Here is a 14,777-nt window from a genome sequence, read left to right as displayed (position 1 = left end):
CTCTCTCTCTCTCTCCCTGCGGAAAGCACATTCACCGGAGAGTCGGCTTAAAGGGCCAGTGCCTTTTTTCACACAAAAAAATATTCAGTGTTTTTTATACTGTACAAACTGTATATTTTATCCCCTACCCCTAACCCAACCCCTAAACCTAAAGATCATAGAAAACGTTTTGCATTTTTAGATTTTTAAAAAATATTGTTCTGTACAGTTTATAAGCTTTTTTTCCCATGGGGACCTCACTTTTGGGCCCCACGGTGACACGAGTCCCCATGTGGTGTGCATTCAGGTTTAGGTCCCCACCGGCACATACAAACATATACACGCACACGCACACGCACACACACACACACACACACACACACACAACCTCCTATCCATGTATAATAACAAAGTCGTCTTCTTTAAGATACAAATTCATCCCATTTTCTCCATTTTTCCAAAAACAAGTCTTTTCTTAGATTAACATAAAAGGTGACATTTTCCTTTATGTAAATTTCCATATATCAATTCAATTATCTATTATTGGTCTCTCTTGTTTTAACCATGTGTGTGTAATTGCCTTCTTACCAGCTGCCAAGAGATCACCCATCAAGTATTTATCCACTCATACTGTATCAGGACACATACACAGCCGAAATATAATATTTTGTTTTCTAGGGGTATGTCCCTTCTAAAAATATGTTCAAGGGCTTTCTGTATTTCCTTCCAGTATTCTTGAATACACAGACATTCCCAAAAGATGTGATATTGGTTCGCATAATCACATCCGCAGTTTCTCCAACACTTTGGGACATTTTTTGTTATATTTGGCTGTCTGTATCGGTGTTAGAAAATATCTAACAATGTCTTTCCAGCAATATTCTTTCCAATTTAGTGAACTAGTCGATTTAGCACGACTTTCAATAGACAGACCGAATATAGAAATGTATATATTTTTAACCTGATATCAAATTAAGGAAGTCGTACATATTTAAGGAGGTGGATAACCAACACCTTACCTCATCCCAAACCCTAAAATCACAGCCGCAAAGGCTAATTTTGCTGAAACACACAAATTTTACAGCTGGCAAAGCAGGGATACCCTAGCCCCGCCCCTAAACCTAGTCACAGGGGCATAGCCAAATCAAAATAAAACGTACGAATGAGCCTTCGAATTCCCATCAGATTTCGTGGATTTATATTGTGGGAAAAAAACTAGATAGATTACAAATTCAGCCTAATATTAAGCCAAATGATTTGCATGGTTTTATATGTTGGTAAATCACCAACATGCCTCATATGTTTTTTTAACCTGGATACATTTGCTTTGATGTGTCAGCCATTACATCTGATATGCTAATATTTGACTTTGACAAGCCAAGGTCTGGAAACTTTGGCCCCCTCTATTGGCAAAGGCTCACCCAAGAGGCCATATGATTGACAGGTTAAGCAACCAATCACGTTTCATTTTGTGCAGCGTCATGTTTAGAGGCGTGGAAATGTCCCAACAGTTAAACATGTCAAAAGTTAACAGCAACAACAATTTTTGCGCCGTGAACCTTGCATACATTTAAGAATTTAGCGTTTAGTTGATCGAACATTACATATGTTTGTTCAAATGTCGTAAGTTACAGTCAGAGCCATTGAGAGAGAGATAATTCTGCCAGCGGAAGTCCAAAATGCTGGAGCGTCACGTGATTTATGGGGCCTTCAGATAGTTCCAGGAAGTTATGTTTTATCTTTAAATGCTTTATTTCTTTCTTTTTTTATTCATTAAATGGCTTTCGTCTTTAAATGGGTTAAAAGTTTACCTCAGTTGGTCTGTTTAGTCGCGTTACTAGTAACTTCCCGGAACTATTGAGAGCCTACATTGCTGTGAAAAAAACTGTTCCATTGGAGTCAACGGAGTTGGCATGCAGAACTCTCTCTCTCAATGGCTCTGATTACAGTTAAAGCAGCTGTTAAAGTAGTATGCTTCCCAAGGGTGTTATGGCCAGATGAGAAGTCCAGAATCACACTTAAAAAAGAACCATTAAAATTATGTTGACTTTATTTAAAAAAATAAATTTATAGCAATACATGAAAATATTTCTTTATTCTGACATAAAATGAATAAATAGTGTCATCTATGAGATTAATTTTAGTATGACCAACTCAAATTAATTTGGTTTTGGAGGCTCTGTTTGCGCATGAGCAAGGTAAACTCAAGGAACTAACTCGAATGTGTGGCCGCCATTTTCTGCTGTGGGCAACGAGGAGTTACGACGGATTCTCTTGCTGTTTAATTTATTATTGGTAAATATAAGATGTTTTGACTATTAAATACTGTCTATGTCGTAATTTTGAGTGAAATATACAACAGCGTTGAAAGATAAATTAGGTGAATTGTTCTCCTCAGTCTCACTGCCGCTGCTTGCTTCATGCACATTGTGGCATTCCCGCCCTTTTACAACCTCCTAAATTAAAAACGTCTTTATTGCACAAACTGACTCAACCCCAGGCTCAGGCTGCAAGATATACTTAACTTATCTGTTTGGGAATAACAAAAACTGAGCATTTATATAGAAGAAAACGTCACAACTTACTTGATTAATAGCAGATGCAGCAAAACAATAATGGATTTGCCAACGCTATATAGAGCATATTTATTGATTTTTACATTGATTTATTGATCTGTTGCTATATAAAAAAACATAAATTTAGTTAAAATTGGCCTGTCTTCCTTCAGGAGTTGCTCAGCACATCGGCTTGGCGCTTTTCGTCCAAACACATGACCCTACTAACTTCTTTTTTAAAGTTACATTAGATGTTATAAAATAGAGTGTTTCTGCTAAAATCTTCCCTGCCACGGCTGCAGCTTTTTACACTGAAAAAAAATTGGAGTGAAGTTTACTTGAAAAAAGCTAGGCAAGGTTTTCCACTCAGGAAATGTTAGTAAATTGATCAGAACTGTCCAAGTAAATGCTAAACCCATGTATAAGTAGTTTTTACTAGAAATTCCCAAGTACGGGGTCAAGTAAATTTTACTCATCCTTTGTTTGTAAATTTTATTTAAGTAATGCTTCTAAATATACTTAATATTTCTTAACAAGAGTCCTAGTTATCTTTTCCTCAGTAGTCTTTACTTTGCAAAAAACTTAGTTTTTTGTAAATATTACTTGAAATCATATGAGGTATTAATATGTGTTAAGTAAAATGTATCTGAAGACCAAAAACGCTGACAGGTATTTCACAAAAATACTTTTATTCAGTGTTTGAATTCAAATATTTAACAGCTTATTTAAAAAACAGAGAAACAAATAAAAAAGGTAATCAAATAAATCAATTCAGATCCATTAAACCACCTTCACATTTCCTCTGGCATCAGTTAAAAATGTTTTATTGGTGAGAATGGTGAGTCCAATACCTGTGGAACAGATGAACATGGATGTTAATGCCACAATTAGATTATTTGTCATTAATAATTCAAATGAATTTATTGACCTTAATGCATTGAACATAGGCTAACGTTATACCAATTTTTAAACGTTAGAACAAATTAGTTGAAGATCCACCATTCAATCTGTAACAACAATGCCAGTTCAGAGCTATAGCTAAGGCAGAGTTAGCTAAGGGTAAGTTAACACAGTAGGCTACTGCAGGGCTCTAGACTAACTTTTTGCACTGGTTGCACTGGTGCGCCTAACTTTTTTTCTTAGGTGCACCAGCACAAAAGTTAGGTGCACCCAAATTTTCGACCGCATCGCATTTAACACCACAGTTTTACAAGTTCACTTTTTTTTTAAATCGCTGTCCATATAGGCAATATTGACTTGTAAATGATTAACTAACAATCTGGTCAACGTAAAGTTCTTTATTTGAAGCACAATTCTACAAGAAAGCAGGGCTCTAGACTAACACTTGAGAGAGGTGGCACTGGTGCTACCAAGTTATTCAGTTGGTGGCACCAGCCCTTAATTTGATAGCACCAGAGTCGTGGGGTGAGGTAAGAAAAAAGAATCACTAAAACTTCATTAAAATGTGTTTAATACATTAATAAATCAATTAGAAATTAATACAAATCATTGTTTATGATTGAATTATTTTTATTGTATATGTAAACTCTCTTTCAACACTTTACCATATTTAAAGCACATCTTTCTTAAAGCTACTTTCTTCCTTTATTTGTTGTGAACGACTCCTATAAGAGAACACAATTCCTTTAATATCAGTGAGTGTTTTGGGGCCCGTCCGTTGTTGTTTGATGAACATTATAAACAGAGATCTTTATTATGCTGCTGCCCCTTTAAGAGCTCGCGCAATATACTGGAACACGTGTTTTGTTTCCCAACTGTTTGGTCACGAAACAAACTGAATACCTTTCCAAGGTTTCTTGTTAATATGGGAATTTTTAGCTTATTTTGTGTTAATATGTCCGTTTCAGAGTAAGAATGCGTGAAAGAGAACTCCGTTTAGTATTTTGTGCTCTGACTCTCTGGGCGCGCGCATCTCAAACAACCCGCGAGACCTGAAGGCTTTTAGTGATTATTCTTCATGACAGCTGCATTGATACACGTTTGGCTTCTATCAAGAGCGACTCACAAATAAATAGTATTTAGCGTGATGTATAACGTTTTGTATGCTTTGCAGTATTGTTAGAGATCTTTAATACAATAGTTTAGTGCATAAAGTTTAAACACGTGTTTCCTGCATTAGCTTCACATGCATACAATACTTGCAACACATTTCGTTATCTTTGCTGTTTTGTACCTTAGCAGGGGAAAATCTTGTATTCTGCATATTTATTTAAGTTGCGAGATTGAGCGCTTCACTCGTCTGCTCTTTCGGTCCTTCGCCTCTTACCCGTAACCCGCGAATTACGTCTTTGGGGGCGGGGCCACTGATAGATAAGGAATGGTTGAAGGAGGGTAGACGAAAATGAGTGACTGAATGCGCCGCTTGCGCAATATAACATTTCTGCGCATTAAATTTATAATACGCAAAAATTATATATTGATCAGTTTGACAGTTGCACCGGTGCGACCATTAAGAAAAACAGGCAGGAAAAACAGTCGCAAAATGAGACCATTTAGTCGCAGTCTAGCGTGTCGGAGCATTATTTATGATTTTCGGACGGATCAGGCCTTAACTTAACATTCTTAACGAAAAAGTTGTCAATAGTTCTTTTCATCTTCTCTCATCATCATCCGCGGCTACATCCGCTCTGTTTATCTGAGCCTAGGCTACTCACCTCTCCGTCCGACTGCAGCACGGCATTTTCACACGTACACACACGTACAGGAATATCTGGACCACGGCCAATCAGAGGGGGGTCCGCCCTTCACTATCTCTGATTGGTTTAGACCACGATATGGGCCTAATGTGTCTGTTGTTGAACCACACGGAGACTTTCGCAGAGACTTTTTTTTTCTCTCGAACGGCTGGTCGCACTGGTGCGACCTCAGATATTTTTAGTCGCACCATTGAGAAATTAGGTCACATGTGCGACCAAATTGGTCGCACTCTAGAGCCCTGTACTGCAAGTTTATCAATATCATATTGGTTATATACGGAGCATAAACTTGATTTAACTTTATGAATATGCATTACGTGGTTAAGTTATTTGTCTAAGTTACGTAATGTTAGACATACGAGACTTGACACTACGTTTAGCAAACTGAACACTGTCAACATATTAATAGCTTAACTTAGCATCACGTTAATTCTATTATCCATGTGCATAATAAAAAACAACCGCGTTTGCAAACGTTGTCCAGAAATGTTAGCAATACCGAGACTCAAGAACAAGAACTCGAACTCAAACAAACCAGCGAAAATAAAATTTATTAAAGCTGCACTATGCTGCAAACGTTACTGCATGAATTAAAAAGAAAACATTTAATGACTTACCATAGTTTAATCCTCTCAGGCGTTGAAAAAAATGTTTCGATGCGCAAGCTTTCCTCAGGCTCTTCGCGCCAGTTGTAATGTCCGAAGTGCGCACGCGCAGCTATTATATGGCTGTGTGGAGTATAATTTACTTGCGTTCATCAGTTTTATACATCGCTTAATTTAATGACAAAACACCAAGTAAATATTACTTGGCATTTTCATTTAAATTTACTTATGTATTAGAGCACAAATAATTACAAAGGAACCTCGAGTAACACATTGAATTAAACGCGACATTTTAAAGTAGAAAGACAAAATACAACTTGCTTGTAAAACATACTCGAGTAATGCTAGCTTTATTTACAAACTCAAAAAATCATTTTTTACAGTGTAGCTAACTTTAATTATTTTGTGCAGCAAGTGTTAGCAAGTTATAAACTCCTTAACAAGATTTAGCTACTTTTTCGACCCCTTTAGCAAGATTTGATGGAAGAACCGCATAGCACCAAATCTAGCGTGTTTTTTGATAAACCTCAGCTTTGGGAAATTGTCTCAGTAGTACTGCCCCACGAGTCCGAGGTCGAGAAGGGTCTGTCTGCAGACCAGATGCACTCTCAGGCCAGATGCACTCTCAGCCGCGCATGCGCACTCAGACACATGCACTCTCAGCTGCACATGCGCACTTTGTAGTGGGTCGAAGACGGAAATTAGTCAAAATACTGTTTACAAACGGCACGACATAAAAGAACGTCCTGTTAAAACCGCCTGAAAATACATGAAAATGAAAAAGTATTTCACGATGTGGACTGTAAAATACTATTTTCAACAGGTGGAGATTTTTGCTATTTAAGAGTACCGTAAAGACTGGCGATTCAGGTCACGGTGCAGATTTATACAAAATTCTACCTGAAAGACATTATTGAACATCTACACTAATAATGTCTGATTACTTCGCATATGTGCCTACATAAAAGGTTATAATGGTAATATATGACTAATTAACGTTATTACATTATTAAATAAAACTTTTCCATGTATAATATAAAATCATAACGTTAAAAAATTGACAACTATGTTTTTCAATTTCGTGCTTGACAAAAGATTCCGAGATGCATGTTGTCCACCACATTCTCTAAAAAATAGAATCAGAAAGAGCTTTATTGTGAAGTATATCTGCACATACAATAAATTTGTTATGGTGAAAAGCATCCATTGCACAAAAACAGCAGCACACAGAGTCCATAACACAATACAATAGACAGGTTATCTATATATAAAAAAGAATAGAAAAGAATATAAATAAGATGGAGTGTAAAACTATGCATGTATATTGTATCTACAAAATGTGTGCTATATACAGCATAACGAAAAATAATTTACACAAAAATGATATAAAAATAGACTATTATCAGGTGGATATAATTTGTATTACATTTGCTTACTATTGCGCAATGTTATTAATTGCACAGTGGGTAGAACATTTAACTTCATGACGTAGATTGCGTGAGGGAAGAACATTTTTTTGTGTCTGGTTGTTTTGGTGCTTATTGCTCTGTAGCGCCGACCAGACGCTGGCTTGGATGATGAGGGGTCCATAGTCATTTTCACAGTCCTTTTCTTACTCTAAATCAGGGGTGGGGAACCTTGATCTTGGAGGGCCACTGTCCTGAAGAGTTTGGCTCCAACAAGCTCAAACAAACGCCTGTCGTGAAGTTTCTAGTAATCCTGAAGACTTCAATGAGCCGGTTCAGGTGTGTTTGATTAGGTTGGAGATAAACACTGCAGGACAGTGGCCTTCCAGGATCAAGGTTCCCCATCCCTGCTCTAGATGTATACAGTTCTTGGAGGGTGGACAAGGGCAGCACCAAAATGTCCTGCATAAATGTAAAAACAAATATCAGTGGCTCTACAAGATTGTCCTCTATGAACTCTGCACTGAAGAACCGTTCCAAGGCCTCAGCAGCTTCTTCATCCTCCATGCACAGTATACGAGATAGCTGAAGTGAGACAAGAAGATCCCCAGAGTTCTCCAAGCAACACTGCCAGGCAGTCTTAAGATCCGTCATGACACGCACCTAAGAAAAGAACAATGCAAATGAGGATAAGGAAAAATATAATGAACAATAATGGCTGCAACCCCTCTAACAAAACCTACTTTTCGTGGAGACTGAACCACCTGTTTCTCCGGTGGAAACTCAAGGGTGAAAAGACTGGTTTCATCTACCTAAAAAGAGCAAATATGAAGTTTGAGCCTGTTTCCTTGAGTACTACATTTTTTTTTAAAGTAACTGGTACTTTTCCTGAGGAGCTGCTACAAAGTAATGTGTTCAAGTTACCTGTACGTGGAAACTTAAGGCTCTTCCTGTTATTGGAAAAAATACATCCTAGTTTGTCATTGACAACATGCCATTTTTACGCTTATGGTTTGGTAGTGTGAGCATAAATGACTTTAGTTATATGTGCGACAGAGATTGATAGTGAATGAGTTTGATAGTGCTTGAGAGACATTATAGTAGTGTATGAGAGAGTTTGATAGTGTGTGCGACAGTAAGTGTGCAATATGTCTTGAACGGCAACAGACACATTGTAATCATTTTGAAATACACTAATCTTTACCTTGAATAATGATTGCATTTTTTATATGCACTTTCCAGTCAGCCTGAACAGCATCTGTAAGCATAAATTGAAAAAACAGAAATTTTTGTCGTATTCCTTGTATATCTCGTTTTAAAGAACCATTGTTAACAATATAAAAATGACTTGTTCTTTTAAAGATTCCCACTTCATATTAAATCATGTTAAGTAACACTTCGTCTAAACAATAATTAAATAAAGCTAGTCTTATTAAAACTTCCCTGTCACTTTTTAAAACAACAGCCCAGAGCCAGTGAAACACTCAATATTTTAACCGTCCAAAAGAAAATGAATTTAGATCATTCTTCACTAATTTAGTTACTGTATGAAGGAAAAGTACCCAATTAGCACAGACGGATATATTTAGATAGATATCAGGATCGTTTTCGTCTCATAAACTAAAACAAAACGTTTACATCTACCTAATATTCTATGAATTAAATAAATATACTTACTTTTTTTAGCAGTCACTGAACCCTCCCTTACGAAAATAAACCATGTTTTTTTTGTGGTACAAGTGTAGTAACCATGGTTTTTTGGTGCATTGATTACTTGGGGCAAAACCATGATTTTACTACAGTTACCATCGTTTACTATGGTTTTTACAAAAACATGGTTTTCAAAACCATGGTTATTTTGTCATAACCATTGTTTTACTACAGTAACCATGTTTTTTGGTTTTAACTGTAGTAAAACCATGGTCAATTTTCGTAAGGGCTCCCTCTAACAATGTCGAGGGGCCTGTGCCTGCGAGATATATAGGATAACGTTAAATATCAGGATCGTTTTCAATAACATTTACCTGATAATTAAAAACAACACTTTTACTTCAACTTAATCTTGTACGAAATGAATAAAAATACTTTCAAGTGGTCTTTGCGTGTACCTAAAACAATCATCTGTCTGACAGTGCATGTGTCCGAGTGCGCATGCGCGGCTGAGAGTGCATGTGTCTGAGTGCGCATGTGCGGCTGAGAGTGCATGTGTCTGAGAGTGCATCTCGTCTGCAGCCAGACGCTATTGCCGAGGTCTCGCTTTCCCGCCTCACGGATCTCTTTCTCGGCGTCTACTCTGTGCCATGTGCGGTAGGGAGAAGCACCACATTCGTCGGGCCTGGGCTTGCCTCTTCTATTGTCCAGTGTACGGTGATAAGGTGCTTGTCGTCAGATCGGCAGACGAGGCCCCGATAGGCCACAACGTGAAGACGAGGCCCTGATAGGCCACAACATAGAGACGAGGCCCCGACAGGCCACAACGTGAAGACGAGGCCCCGATAGGCCACAACGTGAAGACGAGGCCCCGGTAGGCCACAACGTGAAGACGAGGCCCCGATAGGCCACAAAATAGAGACGAGGCCCTGATAGGCCACAACATAAAGACTAGGCCTCAATAGGCCATGGCATAGAGCCGAGTGTTGGGGGAAGCAAGACACCACCACCAGTAAATGCATGAAATACCTTAGTCTTGACTTGAAAGAGCTTGTTGAGCTTCCGTGATGGTTCTGGAGTCCAGTCTTATGTAGGACTCGAATGCAGATGAAGACCATCTGCCCAGCAGTTTTACTGTTGCTGTTGAAATTCCGCGTTCAGCGGCTGTCGTGGCTGCTCCGATCCTAAAGGAGTGTCCGGTATAGAGGAGGGGCGATAGATTGCATGTATCTGAAACAGTGGCTAGTTATGTTCTGAACCAGGCTTTGGTGGCGGGAGTGCCGTTAGGTAAAATGAAAAGAGGGGAGTGGTAAGGTGTTTTGGGATGGACTTTAAGATAGTTCGTCATTGAAGTGAACAGACAGAAGCTGTTGTTGATTCTAGGGAGAGTTATCGTTACGCCAGATCTTTGTGTTTCATTTTTTGAGTGTTTGAGGAAGAGTGAGAAGACGTTGGAGGAAAACTGAATGTCAGAAAGAGAAACTTGACTGGGGAAAGGGTCCCAGGCCCGGAGTGAGCCCTGACCTGGGCTATCCCCCGGTGCTCAGAGCTGTAGAGGTATGGTGAAGAGATGGGGTGGGGGAGGGTTACGAGAGATCCGGGAGAAAGAAGGTAAGGCGTCTTTACTATTTATAGGTGGAAGCAAAGATTGGGTGATTGATTATTGAAAGCCAGCCATGTTAATTATATACTCGTGTTCCTCCCGAACCTTGTTTATAAAACATCATTCCATGAGTTCTCCTCACAAATAATTAATGTGGGACGGATAGTATGCGTATTTGGCATGCTGTCCCGGGGGCGAGGGTTCCGAGCTCGGCAAATATTCCCGAGCTCGGAACGCCTGCCCTTTGACCGGGAAAAGGGTCCTGGGTCCGGAGTGAGCCCTGACCCGGGCTATCCCCAAAGAAAGCAAATGTGCAGGACAGCCGCCGGAGCAACGTATTCCCCAAAACTGGCTTGATAATGCGAGGTGCTGGCCTAGCTTGGAAAAGAGGTTGCTTGTGCGTGGTCTGGTAGGAGTTAGTGAGCTGGAAAAAAAAGGGTCCGAGAGGCTCTCGGGGAGTAGGCACTGCTCTGGCCGTATGAAAAAATGGAAAATAGGCAAAGAACAGGCTTCTGCGGAAGCGGCACTGCTGCGGCAGTGAAAGGGGTAAAGGGGTTCTAAGAAGTGAGGGAAGTAGAAGCTGTGGCGGCCTGGAAGAAGAGGACCTGGCTTCTGTGAGTGCAGCAACTCTGCGATAGTGGGAAAAGATTGAAGGGCTCCTGCAGCAGCGGCGCTGCTGCGGCAGTTGGGAGAAGGTGGTCTCCGCTGCAGCAGAGCGGTGAAGGAAGCACGGGCCCCTGTGGGGGCGGTCGCTGCGGCGCTACTGGCTTCGAGTTAGAAAAGAGTCTGCTGCGGCAGAGCAGTGAAAGAAGCACGGGCCCCTGTGGGGGCGGTCGCTGCGGCGATACTGGCTTCGAGATAGAAAAGTGTCTGCTGCGGCAGAGCAGTGAAAGAAGCACGGGCCCCTGCAGGGCGGTCGCTGCGGCGATACTGGCTTCGAGTTAGAAAAGAGTCTGCTGCGGCAGAGCAGTGAAAGAAGCACGGGCCCCTGTGGGGGCGGTCGCTGCGGCGATACTGGCTTCGAGTTAGAAAAGTGTCTGCTGCGGCAGAGCAGTGAAAGAAGCACGGGCCCCTGCGGGGGCGGTCGCTGCAGTGACACTGGCTTGGAGATAGAAAAGAGTCTGCTGCAGCAGAGCAGTGAAAGAAGCACGGGCCCCTGCGGGGGCGGTCGCTGCGACGATACTGGCTTCGTGTGGGAGTTGAGTTTGCTGTGGCAGAGCATGGGTTGGAAGCACGGGCCCCTGTGGTGGCGGTCGCTGCGGCGATACTGGCTTCGAGTTAGAAAAGTGTCTGCTGCAGCAGAGCAGTGAAAGAAGCACGGGCCCCTGCGGGGGCGGTCGCTGCGGCGATACTGGCTTCGTGTGGGAGTTGAGTTTGCTGTGGCAGAGCATGGGTTGGAAGCACGGGCCCCTGCGGGAGCGGGGGCGGTCGCTGCGGCGATACTGGCTTCGTGTGGGAGTTGAGTTTGCTGTGGCAGAGCATGGGTTGGAAGCACGGGCCCCTGTGGTGGCGGTCGCTGCGGCAATACTGGCTTCGTGTGGGAGTTGAGTTTGCTGTGGCAGAGCATGGGTTGGAAGCACGGGCCCCTGTGGTGGCGGTCGCTGCGGCGATACTGGCTTCGTGTAGGAGTTGAGTTTACTGTGGCAGAGCATGGGTTGGAAACATGGGCCCCTGCGGGGGCGGTCGCTGCGGCGATACTGGCTTCGTGTGGGAGTTGTGTTTGCTGTGGCAAAGCATGGGTTGGAAGCATGGGCCCCTGCGGGGGCGGTCGCTGCGGCGATACTGGCTTCGTGTGGGAGTTGTGTCTGCTGCGGCAGGGCATGAGTTGGAAGCACGGGCCCCTGCGGGGGCGTTTGGATCTGGGAATCGGAGAGGCCTTCCTGGGCAGCTGTGGTTGCTGCTCCCATGTGGAATGAGTGGCTAGAAAAATTGTTAGAGGGGAATCCAGAAAGCTGTAAAACGTGTTTAAGGTGTTTCTGGAACCAAAAATGGGTTACCGGGTGATTGGAATCGTCCACGAAAAGTGGGTCAGAGGGAAATTTAACCTGAGGACGTCGGAAATGCAGGTCTGCTGAAAGAACTTGGTGTGGTTGGATGGGGGTCGGGATATTGAAGATGTAAATGTGGTGTCCTTTTCTCATTTGGTCTGTCTTGCTTTGTTTGATGAAATATGAAATGGAGTCTGAGTCTAATATGGATAAATCAGAGAATGTTGGGTGGAGGTTGGAGTTGAATTTGGCCGTGGTGGTGAGCATCAAAAAAGGCTAGGACGAACAGGGCGTCTAGCGTGTGTGCTGTGTGGGCTGAGTTGTAGCCTTTGCAGAGGGTGGATATGCATTTGGACAGAACTTCCAAAGTGATGGTTTGCCTGGGATCTAGACGGTTGCAATGCCTTTGATGATTATGGATTTCTGGGAGTTGGTTATGGCTGGCGAGAGGAATCCAAAATGAGTATGTGAAACACGCATGCCACCCAGAAGCCTTGTTAAATTCAACTACTTTGAGTTAGCTGAAGTGTTTCGGGGAAATGTATGCCAAATGTGTCTGATGCTGTAATTCTTGTGTAGGTGGTACCTGGGCTTGCAGGTGGAGTGCAGCCAGCGTGTGCGTAGTACCTGACTGTATCCACGAGCAAAGAGACACGGAGAGTGAGAATGTCACCCAATGTTCTCGAAATGCAACAAATACTGTTATATCTTCAAATTGCTGAGCGCGTCTGTATGTGTCAAACACGGTTTACATTCACAGAGTTATAATTTTACGTCTCGGGGTGATAAACGAGATGTAGTTGTGATCGGGTTGTGCAGACAAGAGACGAATGAGATAATGCGCTTAAAGCACTGGTCAGATATAGGCTACTGGTACATTCTGCTGTTTACATTTACTTAGATGTAACGCCTGTATGAAAGCACACTGTGTGGAAAACTTACGCAAACTGACGTTCGCTGAACGGCAACGGGCGCCGAAGAAGTGCACTTGTGCTGGCCAGCGATATCTAAAGCTTGAGTGCAGCAGTGTCAACGCAAGGTGACAGAGGATAAAGCTTAATGTGTTTTTTAAGTAGAAAGATTACTCAGCTTTGCTTTAACAGCGTGTTCGGAGATTCAAACAAAAGAAACTCAGTTTATAAATGATAATTGGGTAAGTATAGGTAATGAGGCATCGAATTCGGGTTGATTAGAGCGACCGCATGGAACAGAAGGAATTGTTTCCCTTAAGATAATTGTTTTACTTCGCAGAAGATGAGTGTACAGCCATTGAAACGTTACTGTATTGGCATTGGCTTACCGTTAATGAATTGGGTCAAAATACGGCGAGCCCGATATCTTGCAAGCCCGACTAGCATATGTTACAGATGCCGGCATCTTAAACTCGTGTCCCGTTAGCAGCGAGCTAGCGTTAGCAGCGAGCTAGCGTGCCGGCTTCAATTGCAACTGGGAACGAACGAGGTGACGAGCGCAAACATACACAAGCGGGAATACGGAATCACTTCCCAAATCAGCAGGGAAGATAGATGTGGGAATATTCCTTTAACAGATCGGGCCTGCGAACATTCAAGAAACAAAACATGGTGAACTGAGACCAGGCGGAGGTATAGGCGTTTAATGTGGATGGAGCCACGCCTTTAGCTATATAGCGTCTGACCGATATTCGAGACCGAGACCGTCTAATCTAACGTTATGTCCTCTAGGGTGGGGCAGGGTATTGGGTCCTGATTGGCTGAGGGGCATAGCCGTCTGAAAGCCTGTAAACGAAGCCAAGACAGTGCGTCAGCTATGACATTGCGGTGGCCTGGAATATGTACAGCTTTGATGATAAAATTATGGAGGACTGACTGCCAGATCAGACGTCACATGAAAAGCATAATCGTCTGGCAGGGAGATCTCCCTTTGTTGATGATGGCTACTGTCGCCTCATTATCGCAGAACATCGTGATGCGTTTACGAGACCACGCCGAACCCCAGATGATGCTCGCTACCGCTAAAGGATAGATCTCGTGAAGAGCGGAAGAAACGAAACCTGAAGCCGGTTTGGGGAATTCATTTGGCCACTTTTCGGCTAACCATTGGACTTGAAAAAATCCCCCAAAGCCGATTGAGGGGGCGGTATCTGTAAATAGTTGTAAATCTAGGGACGATACAGAAGCGTCGTCGTAAAAGAAAGATATTCCGTTCCAATTATTTAGCAGGTAGGACCAAAATCTGAGATCAGAACGACTTCCTTCATCTTGCAAAATCAAGTTGTTTATTTTAGGTACGGAA

At 42.3% G+C, this 14,777-nt stretch overlaps 2 protein-coding genes across 4 annotated transcripts in view; one reads left to right on the top strand and one right to left on the bottom strand.

Annotated features, from left to right (window-relative positions):
- LOC130552029 (histone H2AX-like) overlaps nt 1–14,777 on the bottom strand; it is a 446,303-nt gene that overhangs the window by 22,699 nt on the left and 408,827 nt on the right. The window lies entirely within an intron of this gene.
- LOC130551973 (uncharacterized) overlaps nt 1–14,777 on the top strand; it is a 386,856-nt gene that overhangs the window by 70,466 nt on the left and 301,613 nt on the right. The window lies entirely within an intron of this gene.

This window comes from Triplophysa rosa, linkage group LG3, assembly GCF_024868665.1.
Source record: "Triplophysa rosa linkage group LG3, Trosa_1v2, whole genome shotgun sequence".
In the NCBI taxonomy this organism is placed as follows: domain Eukaryota; kingdom Metazoa; phylum Chordata; class Actinopteri; order Cypriniformes; family Nemacheilidae; genus Triplophysa; species Triplophysa rosa.
Note: the sequence above shows the minus strand (reverse complement) of the source record. Positions and strands in the feature narration are given on the sequence as shown.